The 13,584-nt window shown below is 39.5% G+C and overlaps 1 protein-coding gene across 2 annotated transcripts in view; it reads left to right on the top strand.

Annotated features, from left to right (window-relative positions):
• The window catches only part of LOC146374517 (stromal membrane-associated protein 1-like), a 137,885-nt gene that overhangs the window by 48,811 nt on the left and 75,490 nt on the right, over positions 1–13,584 (top strand). The gene's annotated exons all lie outside the window — the stretch shown is intronic.

Raw genomic sequence — 13,584 nt, 5'->3', positions numbered from 1 at the left:
TTTTTTTTACATGGAACCATCTGGAAAGTTATCCCTTGAAACTTTGTTGACTCGTGCAGGCACTTAAAAAAACACGTTGAATGAACATCTGTCTGTCTCTTCAACAAATTAGATCAATGAACCACTACCACCAGAATCAGTTACAGTTATTGAAACTCGTCTTTCACTGATGAAGCACTCTCCAGTTTTTGAGAGACCTAAATATACGGCTCTAGTAACCCATAAATGATGCAGATTAATCTGACCAATTGGGAGTTGTCTTAAATCTGAGCTCAAGTAGCTCAAGAATCCAGCTACCTCGCTAGTTAAGACCTGCAAGAAAACCTATAACCATATCTCCCAAAAAGTTGGGGTGCTGTGTAAAATGTATATAACAACATAATGCAATGGTTTACAAACCTATAACCCTGTTTTTATTCACAGTAGGATATCGGAGCAAATCGAATGTTTAAAGCGAGAAAATGTACAATTTAAAGAGTTAATAAAGTCATTTTCAATTTGATGGCAGTAAAATAGAATAGAATGCCTTTATTGTCACTGTATAGATATGCAATGAGATACAGAGCATCTCCTACTCAGTGCAAACATGTGGGAAAAGAAAAGGGGGTGAGGTGCACAATTTCTGCAGCACTATTTTTCATATATATATATATATATATATATATATATATATATATATATATATATATATATGAACAGTATTCAGAAAAAATATAAAATGTAAAAAATAAATAGTGTTATGTATTTACAGTGTGGGTTATTGCACGTAAAATTAAGTATTGCACAGTGGTAGTTGTGTCGTCTGTTTATAGAGGGAAGTCCTTGGGATCGAGGATGGATCTGTGTTAACAGTGCATGTGTGAGTTCAAAACATCACAGGAAGCTGTTTACCACTTTTGGCATCCCCTCTTATTTTACAACAGTCAAGACATTTGTGAACTGATCAGATCAGCTGCTGGACATTTAGCAGAGGAATGTTCCATTTTTGTCTGATATAGGGTTCTAGCTGCTCAACAGTCTGGGGTTTTGTTTGGTGAAAGGTCTGGACTGTGGGCCAGTTCAGCACCTGACCTCTTCTACTACAAGCCATGCTGTTAAATGCATCCTGAGAGAGTGCTCATAAAAAGTTGGATGGTTCTGCTCCTTTTGAATGAAGAATGCGGTCTCCGTATTTTCCAATTCAGTTTATATTTCAGTTTGACTGAGCACAGAACAGTTTTCCACTTTGCACAGAACAATGTTCCTCAAGCTTTTTTGTTGGTTTTTTCACGCCTACTTCGTGTCAGCCTTTTTGAGACCTGTTGGATCCATTAAATTCAGTAAACTTAGTTTAAACATATGATATATTTTCTGTCTTGCAGTTTGAATAAAATATGGGTTTATGTGATTTGCTGATCCTGTTTTTATATACATTTTACACACATCCCAACTTTTTCAGAGTTGGGTTTGAATGGAAAAAGGGCAGAAATTATTTCTCTTAAAAAGAGAAATAATGTAAGCAACCAATGACAATTTAAAACTCATAATTTTTAATATGGGTACAGAATTCATAGAAGCTTTTCTGCTGCTATCTTTATGATGGCATCAGCTTAGGGGAAAAAAACCTGCTGCTCTTGGGATGAATTTATTGCTGTGGGGTTAATCCACTGTGCTGCCCTACTCAGCACTTGGCAAGCAGAATCCAGGATCTTGGCTGGAGTCTTGCAGCATGTATCTACTGTCAGTGTGTAGCTCAGTCTTATTATTTACTGCTACTGTACATACACTTTATTCTGGCTCTGTCACCAGAACCTTCCTAATCCAGTCTCTCAGACACAGCCTCTCACCACCCAGCGTGGTTCACCTTTAGCTTCTACAGTGCTCGTATAGCTCACATGATCGTGGATAGTATAGTTGGATATATTTGGAACAACAAGAAGTAAAAGAATTTGGCACACAGATCTGAGGCTCAAAGCTGTCAAACTACAGTTAATCGGGCTGAACTATAGCTAGTATAATTAGGAACTGGTCCAACTCAGGCTGGACATGAACCCCTAAAGACTTCTGTTGCATATGCAAATATAAAACTGCATTTTGATTAGAGCCTGCAGGGCTTTGTTTCTTGGCACATTCAAACTGGTTTAAGTAACCATGTGTAGTGTACAGTACTGTTTGCTGTTGTATGGTGTGCAGTGTTCGTCAGGCAGATCCAACCTCAGTAGGTCACATTTGTATTATTATTATTATTCTAATTTTTTAGGCAGTTTTTATATGTGTAAGTTATACTTAAACAAACAAAAAGGTAATTAATCTAGCTTAACAGTTGTAGCTTCTGTCAAAAAATAACTTTGAAATAAGAAGATCCAAGATGTTTTGACCCAAAGTGTATGCGTGTGTGTGTAAACTTGATATTTTGTCAGGATTAGTGACTAAATCTTTATTTTATATACAGTCTTTGCAACAACAGAGTCAAACCACTGACAGCCTAAATGTAAAACATTGATTATTGCGTTTCAATGCAGTGTTCTTCTGGGAAACATTGATTCCTGGCATGTGCTGTCATTATGGTCGGCAATAGCAACCACAGACATTAGTGCCCGCCCCCAAACATCTCACTACAGTCCAAAAAAATGCTCTGGAACAGCTAAAGAAACATGACAAATATCCCAAGCCGGTAACTCAGCCTCCAAACTAAGCTACCCAATCCAATCAAGCATCTGTGCTGGAACAAGCCTGATCCAAGGAGGCTGTACCCCCAACCCTTAGGACAATCTGTTGTTTCAATCTTGGTGCCAGATACCAGAGCACGCCACCAGAGTTCCTGTGTGCCACAGCTGTTGCGGTGGAACTTGGAGGGCCAACATAACATGGTAGCTGTGGCTGATTAGTATGTAAGCAAGAATTTTAAAAGCTGATGTGCTGAAGAGAAATACAGGGAACATTAAAAGAAAACAACCCATAAAAACCCTCAAAGTTAACCTACAGTAACCAGAAGGAGAACTCAGGCAGTAGCAGTGATCATGTTTTATGTACAAGGCTGTAGCAGCACTGTGAAAGCCTGAGTTATGACAAGGTGAAGTGCAGCTTTTCTTTGCGTGTGCCCGTGCGACTTATTGAATCCACAATGTGTGACAACAGTGAAAGCCTAGAGCCTGTGAAGCCCTCCACCTGAATCCTGAGCCCATCCTCTAGGGGAAACCCCTCATAAACATTCATGTTGTTCACATCCATCGGTGTGGATTATTTCTTATTCACACACAGGGGCATATAGAGGGGAACTGTATCTGGAAGGACGATAATATCATCAGTGTGTGCAATGAATAATATATAAGTGGAACCTCGGCTGGATTAAACAGGTTCCTAATATAATGGTGTAATATCTGTCCAGAAGAAGCCTTCTGTCATTCAGAGGAAGTAAAGAAAATGTGGCAAATGTAGCTTTTTAAAAAATGTCGATAGACTATTAATGCACTAGAGTGCACCAGAAAAAAGATCCTCTCCCATCCCGAAAGACAACTTGCATAATGTTGCGTTTTTAAAATAAAATCTGGTAAGTTGCTGCTGTCAGTCGAGATAAGTGATTTTGACCGCAAAGAATGACGCGAGTTTGACTAGAATGTAATTCCAGATCAGGCCGGCCTCGCGATGAGCTGCAAATAACTGATGTGTGGAGGTGAGGGTCAGCGAACGTGTGTGTGATGCAGGCATAATGCGAGTTGGCCTTTGCTGTTACCCACGTGTATGTGCGCTAGAGCTGTGCTATGCTTTCATGCATATCTATAGTGTGTGCACGCACTTATGTTTGCTTGAGAGAGCACGAGAGAGGAGCGAAAGGGGTGAGTGCGTGTGTTTCTGGGTCATGGTCAGTGAATTCACAGAGTTTCCATGGCCTGTGAAGCAGTGAGGGAATAATATAGCTCTCAGCAGCGTGCGTGCGTGCGTGCGTGCGTGCGTGCGTGCGTGCGTGTGTGTGTGTGTGTGTGTGCATGTTCTGCAGAGAACAAAAATGTAGGCTATGGGGAACTGTACCAACTAAGACTGAGCCGTGTACTCTCTGGTGTTTTCCTCTGATACATTCGCATATTCAAGGTGAATCTAGTTTTTATGACTCTTTATTGTGTCCCATTTTATTTTCTATCAATATTTCTGCCCTGACATATTTACTCACTCACTTTATTTACATCCAAATAACTACTGAAAACTATTTTTTTTTCTATGAACATGACCATGCTTTACAACATGTGTGTGTAAGGCAACCCTGTGAAAACACAGTGAATATATTGAAATGTGATGTAACAGGTCACACTGAGTTTGCTTGTTTGTGTTTTAGTCTTCCAAGGATTTCTCAATTCATAACACAACTGATGCAGTCCTGCAATCTCTCCTCTTGATTGCAAGGCTGTAGAATTTTATTTTTGCCATTATGCACATGTCCCAAATAAAATCCAGTGACTGCTGCATTGTTCTTGGTAATGATGGTAAATGCTGTTGATATCCCCGGTTTGAACTGGATTCTTGGAGCTGAGCATTCATTGCGATGCCCTTGTCGCGGTCTTGGAGGCTGTTCTCAGACTGCAACATGCAGAGAAGGAGGCTTGTCGACAGCTCATCTGGGCCTCCCAGGCCATAAAAGCAGGTCTGGATGAACTGCTCTGCCCTTCGTCTCCTGTCTTTGACGTTGACCAGAAATGTTTTCATCTCTAATACATTAATATCATGTTGGGAAACTACATCCACCTTAATAGAGGGTTTTCTCTATCCTGTCCGCTCTGACTAAATGCAGTTTATAGTTTCCACTCCAGTTAACCTCCATGTCTGCGGAAGAAAAATACCCAGGATGCCACTTCACACACAGAGGCTATGTGAACTTAATGCTGGGAAGCTGTAAGGAGAGAAAACACCAGAGAAGCACAGAGAATAAAACAAAACTACTGACAAGGCTGTTATGGTCATATGCTAAATGAGTCAATAAATGGTCAAAAAGCTAAATGAGTAAAACATGAATGAATAATTCTAATAAATAGGATCTCTGATGGACTGAAGGGAGAGATGCTGCCATTCTCCATTCAAACAACGCCCGCATCAGTTTTTGGTTGGACTTCTGATGATCTATACAATATTGTGGTGCTTTTGCAGTTTGTACTGTAATTTAATCTTCTTTTAACCTTTCTTGTTGTGCCATTTTTCTCAGGTTATTCCTGTGTAAATGTATCCAAAGCTGGTCTAAGAGCGCAGCGTTGCTGTGAATGAAGAAGAAAAGCAGTGTTGAAAATAGAGCTTGTATTCTATTTTAATGGCATCAAAAACAATCGGCATATGATTAAGCCCTATCGACGAAGATTAAATTGCCTCCACGCTTTGTGTGTAGTTGCACTCTCTAAGGTGTGCAGAGGGTTTCTGCAGAATTTGCACTATGATTTGTGTCTTATTAAGAATGTTGAAATAACTTTGCCCCCCCCCCCCCCAAAAAAAAAAAAAAAATCCCCCAAAAACATACAAACAAAACATAACATAACATAAAAACATGCATGTTAGTTTAAGTGGTTTTAACTGATTCCGCTAACTATAGTAATAACTGTAATTTAGACACCAATTAGCCGATAAGTTGATGCGGAAGATATTGGAAACTAATCAGTAAAACTCAGTGCTTTAGTCCATGCAGAGTGAATATTTCATGTTCACTCTGCAAATCATTTCATTTCTTACTTTGTAAAAATCCAAAATTTTTACTATTGTTATGTTCCCCTAAAATGGTCCAGAGGATGAGGGAAAGTAACAAAAGGTGTCCAGGTTGAAAAAAAAAAAAGGAGACAGGGAGGCAAAATAGTTAGTTTTATTGTTTGTTTATTGTTACTATTTCAAACTAAACTAAAAGAGACGTACACGCTGCTATCACCTTTTAAAGAAGTAAAAAACAAAAGCTAGGTGTTGGTAAATAAACTGAAAAGTAAGCTAAAAAGAGAGAGAGCTAAAAAGAATCAACCAAACACACTCCTCTCCACAGAGCAGGAGCAATCAACCACCATATGCACACAGCTCACTAGCTGCAACCCAACAAGGCTCTCTGGTAGTAGAGATCACCTTTCCCTGGCCTTAAGAATACTTAATTGCTGATGGGAGTCAGCTGTACAAAAAAGGTGGCACCTAAGGCAGGACACACCCACACAAGGTCAGATTCAAAGGAGGCCCTACTAGGGCCATAACAATTTTTATTATTTCTCATTTAAATTTTTTAACAAAGAATTATTAATTTGCCCTTTACATCTTTGGTGATGTAGCTATGATTTGGATTATGTAACCTGATGCTTCCTGAAATGCGCAGATTTTTTTGCACCACACCCCACAGGTGGCGTCAGCCCTCCTTTGTTATGTTTTCACTGGAATTTTCTTCTGTCCAGTATCTGTGATTTATTGCCCATCTTCATTGGCAGTGTATGAAATGCTCTGTTTTTGACAGTTTCCCAAATCAAAGTTGTCTTTATTAGAAAAAGAATAATAATAGTTTTAGATGAAAGTTCTATTTTTTAGCATTTGCTGTAATGGCACAGTAAACAGTGGACAGGAAGGCTGGGGGAAAACGTGCAGTGACTATACCGGGGCAGACTCAGATCTAGGCCTCTTCTGTAAACTTACTGGGTCATCAGCTCAGCTCACTGAGCTGTTTATTGGTTTTTGGGTTTTTTAGACACAATTTTTTGCTAATTTCTTAACTCAAATTTTCAGCTGTGCTAGCAGAACTGGCTGATTTGTTAAGACAATCAGTTGAAAATAATAATCAGATCACAGTTGATCATTAACTGGTAATGACATAAGTTCCAAGAAACGCGTGTGTGTGTTCTTCTTTTAAAAAAATATATTTTTTTGTAGTGCTACCTCCTGAGTGTGAGGTAGTAAATCACTTATCCTTGAGACCTAAAGAATGCTATAGAATCTATGCTAATAGCATCTTTCATAATTCTGGTCCATATACACTTTTGCAGATATGAAATGGGCTCTAATAGGCTTAGGCTGCTTCCCATGATGCACTGAGTGTGTTTAAAAACCACTCTACATTTAATCATTAGTTCTTATTCATCTCTGGCACTCTTCCACAGTGTCTTTTGTCCTGTCTTCTTCCCATCACAGCAGATGGCTGCCCCTCTAAGGCCTGGTTCTGCTGGAAGTTTCTTCCTGTTAAAAGCAATTTTTCCTTTCCGCTCTTGCCAAGTGCTTGCTCATAGGGGTTGTTTGGTTGTTGGGGTTTTGTTTTTGTTACCTTGTTTAAGAGTCTTTACCTTATAGTATGTTGTTGGGATTTGACACTATACAAATAAAATTGAGTTGAAATGAATGAACATGTTTACACAGATAAAAGTTCAAATTTCTTAAACGTGTGAGAATCTGCTTTCATTGAGTTTAGAGCAGCGGTCCCCAACCTTTTTTGCGCCACGGACCGGTTTATGCCCGACAATATTTTCATGGACCGGCCTTTAAGGTGTCGTGGATAAATACAACAAAATAAAACTAGTACCGGTACCGAAAAAAAGATTTATTCATAACACACGTGAAAACCGAGTAAACGATAAAAACGATAACAAAATAACGCTGAAAACCGATGAAAACCCTGAAAACCATACAGGGAGTGCAGAATTATTAGGCAAATGAGTATTTTGTCCACTTCATCCTCTTCATGCATGTTGTCTTACTCCAAGCTGTATAGGCTCGAAAGCCTACTACCAATTAAGCATATTAGGTGATGTGCATCTCTGTAATGAGAAGGGGTGTGGTCTAATGACATCAACACCCTATATCAGGTGTGCATAATTATTAGGCAACGTCCTTTCCTTTGGCAAAATGGGTCAAAAGAAGGACTTGACAGGCTCAGAAAAGTCAAAAATAGTGAGATATCTTGCAGAGGGATGCAGCAGTCTCAAAATTGCAAAGCTTCTGAAGCGTGATCATCGAACAATCAAGCGTTTCATTCAAAATAGTCAACAGGGTCGCAAGAAGCGTGTGGAAAAACCAAGGCGCAAAATAACTGCCCATGAACTGAGAAAAGTCAAGCGTGCAGCTGCCAAGATGCCACTTGCCACCAGTTTGGCCATATTTCAGAGCTGCAACATCACTGGAGTGCCCAAAAGCACAAGGTGTGCAATACTCAGAGACATGGCCAAGGTAAGAAAGGCTGAAAGACGACCACCACTGAACAAGACACACAAGCTGAAACGTCAAGACTGGGCCAAGAAATATCTCAAGACTGATTTTTCTAAGGTTTTATGGACTGATGAAATGAGAGTGAGTCTTGATGGGCCAGATGGATGGGCCCGTGGCTGGATTGGTAAAGGGCAGAGAGCTCCAGTCCGACTCAGACGCCAGCAAGGTGGAGGTGGAGTACTGGTTTGGGCTGGTATCATCAAAGATGAGCTTGTGGGGCCTTTTCGGGTTGAGGATGGAGTCAAGCTCAACTCCCAGTCCTACTGCCAGTTTCTGGAAGACACCTTCTTCAAGCAGTGGTACAGGAAGAAGTCTGCATCCTTCAAGAAAAACATGATTTTCATGCAGGACAATGCTCCATCACACGCGTCCAAGTACTCCACAGCGTGGCTGGCAAGAAAGGGTATAAAAGAAGAAAAACTAATGACATGGCCTCCTTGTTCACCTGATCTGAACCCCATTGAGAACCTGTGGTCCATCATCAAATGTGAGATTTACAAGGAGGGAAAACAGTACACCTCTCTGAACAGTGTCTGGGAGGCTGTGGTTGCTGCTGCACGCAATGTTGATGGTGAACAGATCAAAACACTGACAGAATCCATGGATGGCAGGCTTTTGAGTGTCCTTGCAAAGAAAGGTGGCTATATTGGTCACTGATTTGTTTTTGTTTTGTTTTTGAATGTCAGAAATGTATATTTGTGAATGTGGAAATGTTATATTGATTTCACTGGTAAAAATAAATAATTGAAATGGGTATATATTTGTTTTTTGTTAAGTTGCCTAATAATTGTGCACAGTAATAGTCACCTGCACACACAGATATCCCCCTAAAATAGCTAAAACTAAAAACAAACTAAAAACTACTTCCAAAAACATTCAGCTTTGATATTAATGAGTTTTTTGGGTTCATTGAGAACATGGTTGTTGTTCAATAATAAAATTATTCCTCAAAAATACAACTTGCCTAATAATTCTGCACTCCCTGTACATTTCACACCTGAGCCTCAACTCTCGCGGCCCGGTACCAAACGACTCACGGACCGGTACCGGTTCGAGGCCTGGGGGTTGGGGACCGCTGGTTTAGAGCATTTAAATAAGTTTGGATTATAATGTGAACAATAAGTAAATATAAGTTCTGGTAGTCACAGAACTTATATATTGCAGAGATATGTGACGTTGTACATCTCCTTTTTGTCCTTTTCCTCCGTCTCAGCTGTACTTCAGCTGTCTCTGAAGCCCAGTGTCAGGGAGACAGTTGAACGCTGTGTGTGTGTGTGTGTGTGGGGGGGGGACACAGAGTGAGAGACTTGTTAGTCCAAGTGTGTGTTGACACACTGAAAGCTGTTTAATCTTCAGTTTAACGGGGAACATGCTGACAGCCAGCCCCCCCCCCACAACATCCCCGTCTTCCACGCTTTGGCTTCTCTTGCACTCTCCCATTCTCTCTCTCTCTTCTTCACTGAACGCTCTCACCCTTTAGCCTGCTGTGCACCTTTTACCGTGGCACAGCATGTCTTTCTTTAGCATCTTTGTGTACAGATGATATGCTGTACACGTTTGTGGAGGACATTCATACATGTTGCAGGGTTGTTACACCATCATGATGACAAAAACTGTCAGACAGACACAGTGCCCGAGGACTTTGTGAGGTTTTTTTTGCTACAGTTTGATCACATTTGGCCATGACACACACACACACACACACACAGACACACACACGCACACACACACACACAGACACACACAGACACAGACACAGACTCAGAAACTGAAAACATGCTCTGATGTAAGAGGTACTAATTACATATGATTATATAAATACTAAAAAGAAGAATCCACAGGTAAAATACTTTTTTTTTTTAAAGAAAATACTTACTTATACAGAATTTACCACTGCCCGATTTAGGTGGTAATGCACCAAGAAGCTGAAGAAAAAGAACATGATACTAACTAGCAGGTTAGTATCTAAACCGCTCGAGCATCTGTGGCAAAATGAGATTAGATTCTGCTTTACAAACAGAATAAATATGCAATGTCAAAAACTACAACAACTGTCAAGAAGATTTGTTTGACACTCCTTCAAAAAAATGGAAATTGGGTCCAGTGCTTCAAGGCCTCAGTCACCCAGGCCTAGAGGGCAGTTGGCAACCTCCTTGCAATATCCAATGACTGGGGAAAAATGAGTATTTTCCAGTGGGTTGCTGGTGGTTGTTGGCTGTTTATTGTAGATGACATTGGTCATCCAGAGAAGAAGAAGGTGACTTAAAGGTTAGACTCTTTTCTTAAGGATTTATCAACTTTTCCCTTTATAGTATCTCTTGTTCAAAAGCAAGTGAAGAAAAATGAGATGCTAGATTTTGACCCTTTTGATGCCCCCAGTTGGATGTTGATATATATATACATATTCTAACTGTATTCTTTATTCTGGAGAATAAAGCGTCATTTCAAAATATGAAAAATATCCCTTCTTGATTACAGAGTAGAATGTGGGTGATTTATTTTGTTTCCTTAAACCTCTCACATTACCTTCTAATATTTCCTTCCCATTCCTCATATTTATTTACCAAAAATATCTGAGCTACTGAGACTTTCCTTGTTGGTACATGCTAATGGGCTCTAATTAACTTTAGCAAAAAGTGAGTTCAAAGATGTGTATGGTGGAGACGGGTCAAATGTACATGCTATATCTGCATATTTTTCAGCCAGTCGTCTCTAACTAATTAAATTCTGCTGATGGGTTGCTTGCAGTTTGAGCGAGGTCTGGTTAATTGTCTGAACAATCAGCGACCAGCACACGGGCTGTCAGAGACATTTCCAGCATATTTTAAGCTGGGCGGACTATTTTACATGCTGTGGATAAAAATGTATTAATGCTTCTGTGAAGGGAACTTAACTTTGCTGCAGAGGAATTAAACTTCATTGCATACTTTACTCTGGGCTTTCTTTATGAGCTATTACCAGAATGGTGTTGCTATGGTTTTTGAACAGGGTCATATATTTTAATAGCTGTAATTTTGCTACCATAGCTATCAAACCTGCAGTCCAGAGCTTTTCTGTCTCTCAGAAAGAGCGTAAGCAGTGAGCGTAATTAGGCAGCACTTTTGATGTGTGCTTATCAAGAGGAAAAGCAACACCAATGAAGATCCAGGCTTTCCTCATCATTGGTTGCTTTCTTAGTTTGTAATAAGGAAATTCTTCTCGGCCACTTATACTGTAGTCTACTCTGTCTCCATAGATAATGTAAAATATGGACTTCAAAAACCCACATGTTGAAGGTTCAATCATCGCCATCTTAGTTGCAAAAACATTATGTTACAAGAAGGGTGGGTCTTGTGATTGACAAGTCATTAGCCAAAGGCGGAAGTTTCATACCACACATAATACTTCATTTTGAAAATAGGAAGACCAAGGTTTACAAAATAGGTGCAGTATTTTTTCCAGTATTAACCAAAACGCGTGACTGACCCATAAACTCAGCCTGTTATACTGTCTTTGGTCTCCATCACTACAGTTATGCCCCTCTTAAGCTCTAGTAATTGCTTTGCTATTGTTAGAAGATTTAATGTAACTGAGTTTGACTGAAAGACTTAATGTTTTCGACTTTGACTTGAATGTAACACATGTTAATTTAACTGCTTTCAAAAACTTCAGTCGAACAACATCGGTTCTAGAGTTTTATCTGAATAGGCAGCCAATGATTTTGTGCCTATACTCAAAAAAACTGTTTACAGTGGTCTCACACTATAACGCAGTTCACCTTTCGCGACCTCGCTGTTTCGCTGATTTTTTTATTTTTTATTTTACAGCGCATTCTGTTCTGCGTCCTGATTGGCTGTAGACCATTGTCAGTCAATCTCCTCCGTGCCCTGTCTCCTGTGCAGTACAGAATGCGTTCAGCTTGTCAAATTTACATAAATTTTCGATCATTAGCAATGTGACTCTGAAGTGCTGTACTGTATGTTTGTAGGTTTTCTCCCCAAAAAACACAACAATGCCGATGAAACATTTTTCACCGTCAAAGGCAACTGCGGGTGCCTTTGGTTTCGTTCTATAATACTGGATTTATTTTTCTACGAAGGTTTGAACTTTGAGGGTGTTTAAACAAAAGAGAAAAGTGTGAAAATGTTCATGCCTGTCTGAGAAAAGTGTATAAAGTGTGTAGTGACGGGTTTTACAGCCTTAAAACATCTACAATAATTGTAAAAAAATAAAGTTGGCTACTTTGCGGATTTCACCTATCGTGGGTTATTTTTAGAACGTAACTCCTGCGTTAAGCGAGGGACCACTGTATGCCCAAAATGCTTACTTTAAGTAATTTGATTACATGTTAATTTTCCATGTAACTTTGCTACAGAAGTGCATTTTAAAATGTTACATTTAATAGAATCTGGTCAAATGAAATTTACTTGATTGGGATACAGTCAGATTATACCAGGCATGTTGTCCTTAACGATTAATCTTTTGAATAAATACATCTTTGATTTTATATATAACACCAGAATTTTACTAAAATTATTGCTACAGGTTTAGGAGTTTATCAAATGGCTTCAAAATCAAACACAAATGGACCCACAGTACATGGTAGGAATTTCATAGCATTTTTGTGTGAAATTCTTGGCGACTGTTGATATCACCTTTCAGTCAGGATCAGTAGCATTTAAACGTAAACATTAAAACCTTTTTCCTTCTTTTCCCCTCCTTTTTCTTTTTTAAAAAAACATGAAGGCATCATATATCAGGTAAAGTTACACAGTAGAGTGTAACATGGGTATAATTATCAATATGTTCGCCAGTTAGATTGCACATTACTCTGAAGAATATTTGCTGAAACATGTTGATTTTATAATTGATGCCATCTTCTTTACTACTTTAATCAAGCACACTAAAGTGTGGATTTCTCCCCTGGTGTGCCATAACACAGGTGTTCAGACAGATGTTTGCGCCTTCACTGCACGTCACTCCAATGTGACTCTCTCATGCTGTACCTTACCTCAGCAGCTCACTCCCGTAGCATTACGTTAATGATAACAAAGCTCCTCTTACTCTCATGGTGTCAGCCATGTTGGATCTATCTTTCTAGACAGTAGTAGCTCACCAGTCGCACTGTAAGACAAACATGTGAGGTCACATGATGTTGAGGCAGGGTATGACCTAAATGCCTAAATGTTTACATTTGGATGAGATGGTGTCTCACATGTGAAATAGAAACGTTTAAAAAAGGGCTTCTGTCTCAGGAGTTGCATATTCCATTTATGCACCTGCTGATTGATATTCACTGTCAGCATCCAGTGCAAATGCAGGAATACAGTAAATGCTTTACTCATTGTTCATGGAGGAGAGCTCCTGCATGTTATAGCTTTATTTTTATTTTCTATTCAACAGTCTAACATTTTCTTGTCCACTGAGCAGTAG

This window comes from Perissodus microlepis, chromosome 13, assembly GCF_051167445.1.
Source record: "Perissodus microlepis isolate ML-2025 ecotype Zambia chromosome 13, ASM5116744v1, whole genome shotgun sequence".
In the NCBI taxonomy this organism is placed as follows: domain Eukaryota; kingdom Metazoa; phylum Chordata; class Actinopteri; order Cichliformes; family Cichlidae; genus Perissodus; species Perissodus microlepis.
Note: the sequence above shows the minus strand (reverse complement) of the source record. Positions and strands in the feature narration are given on the sequence as shown.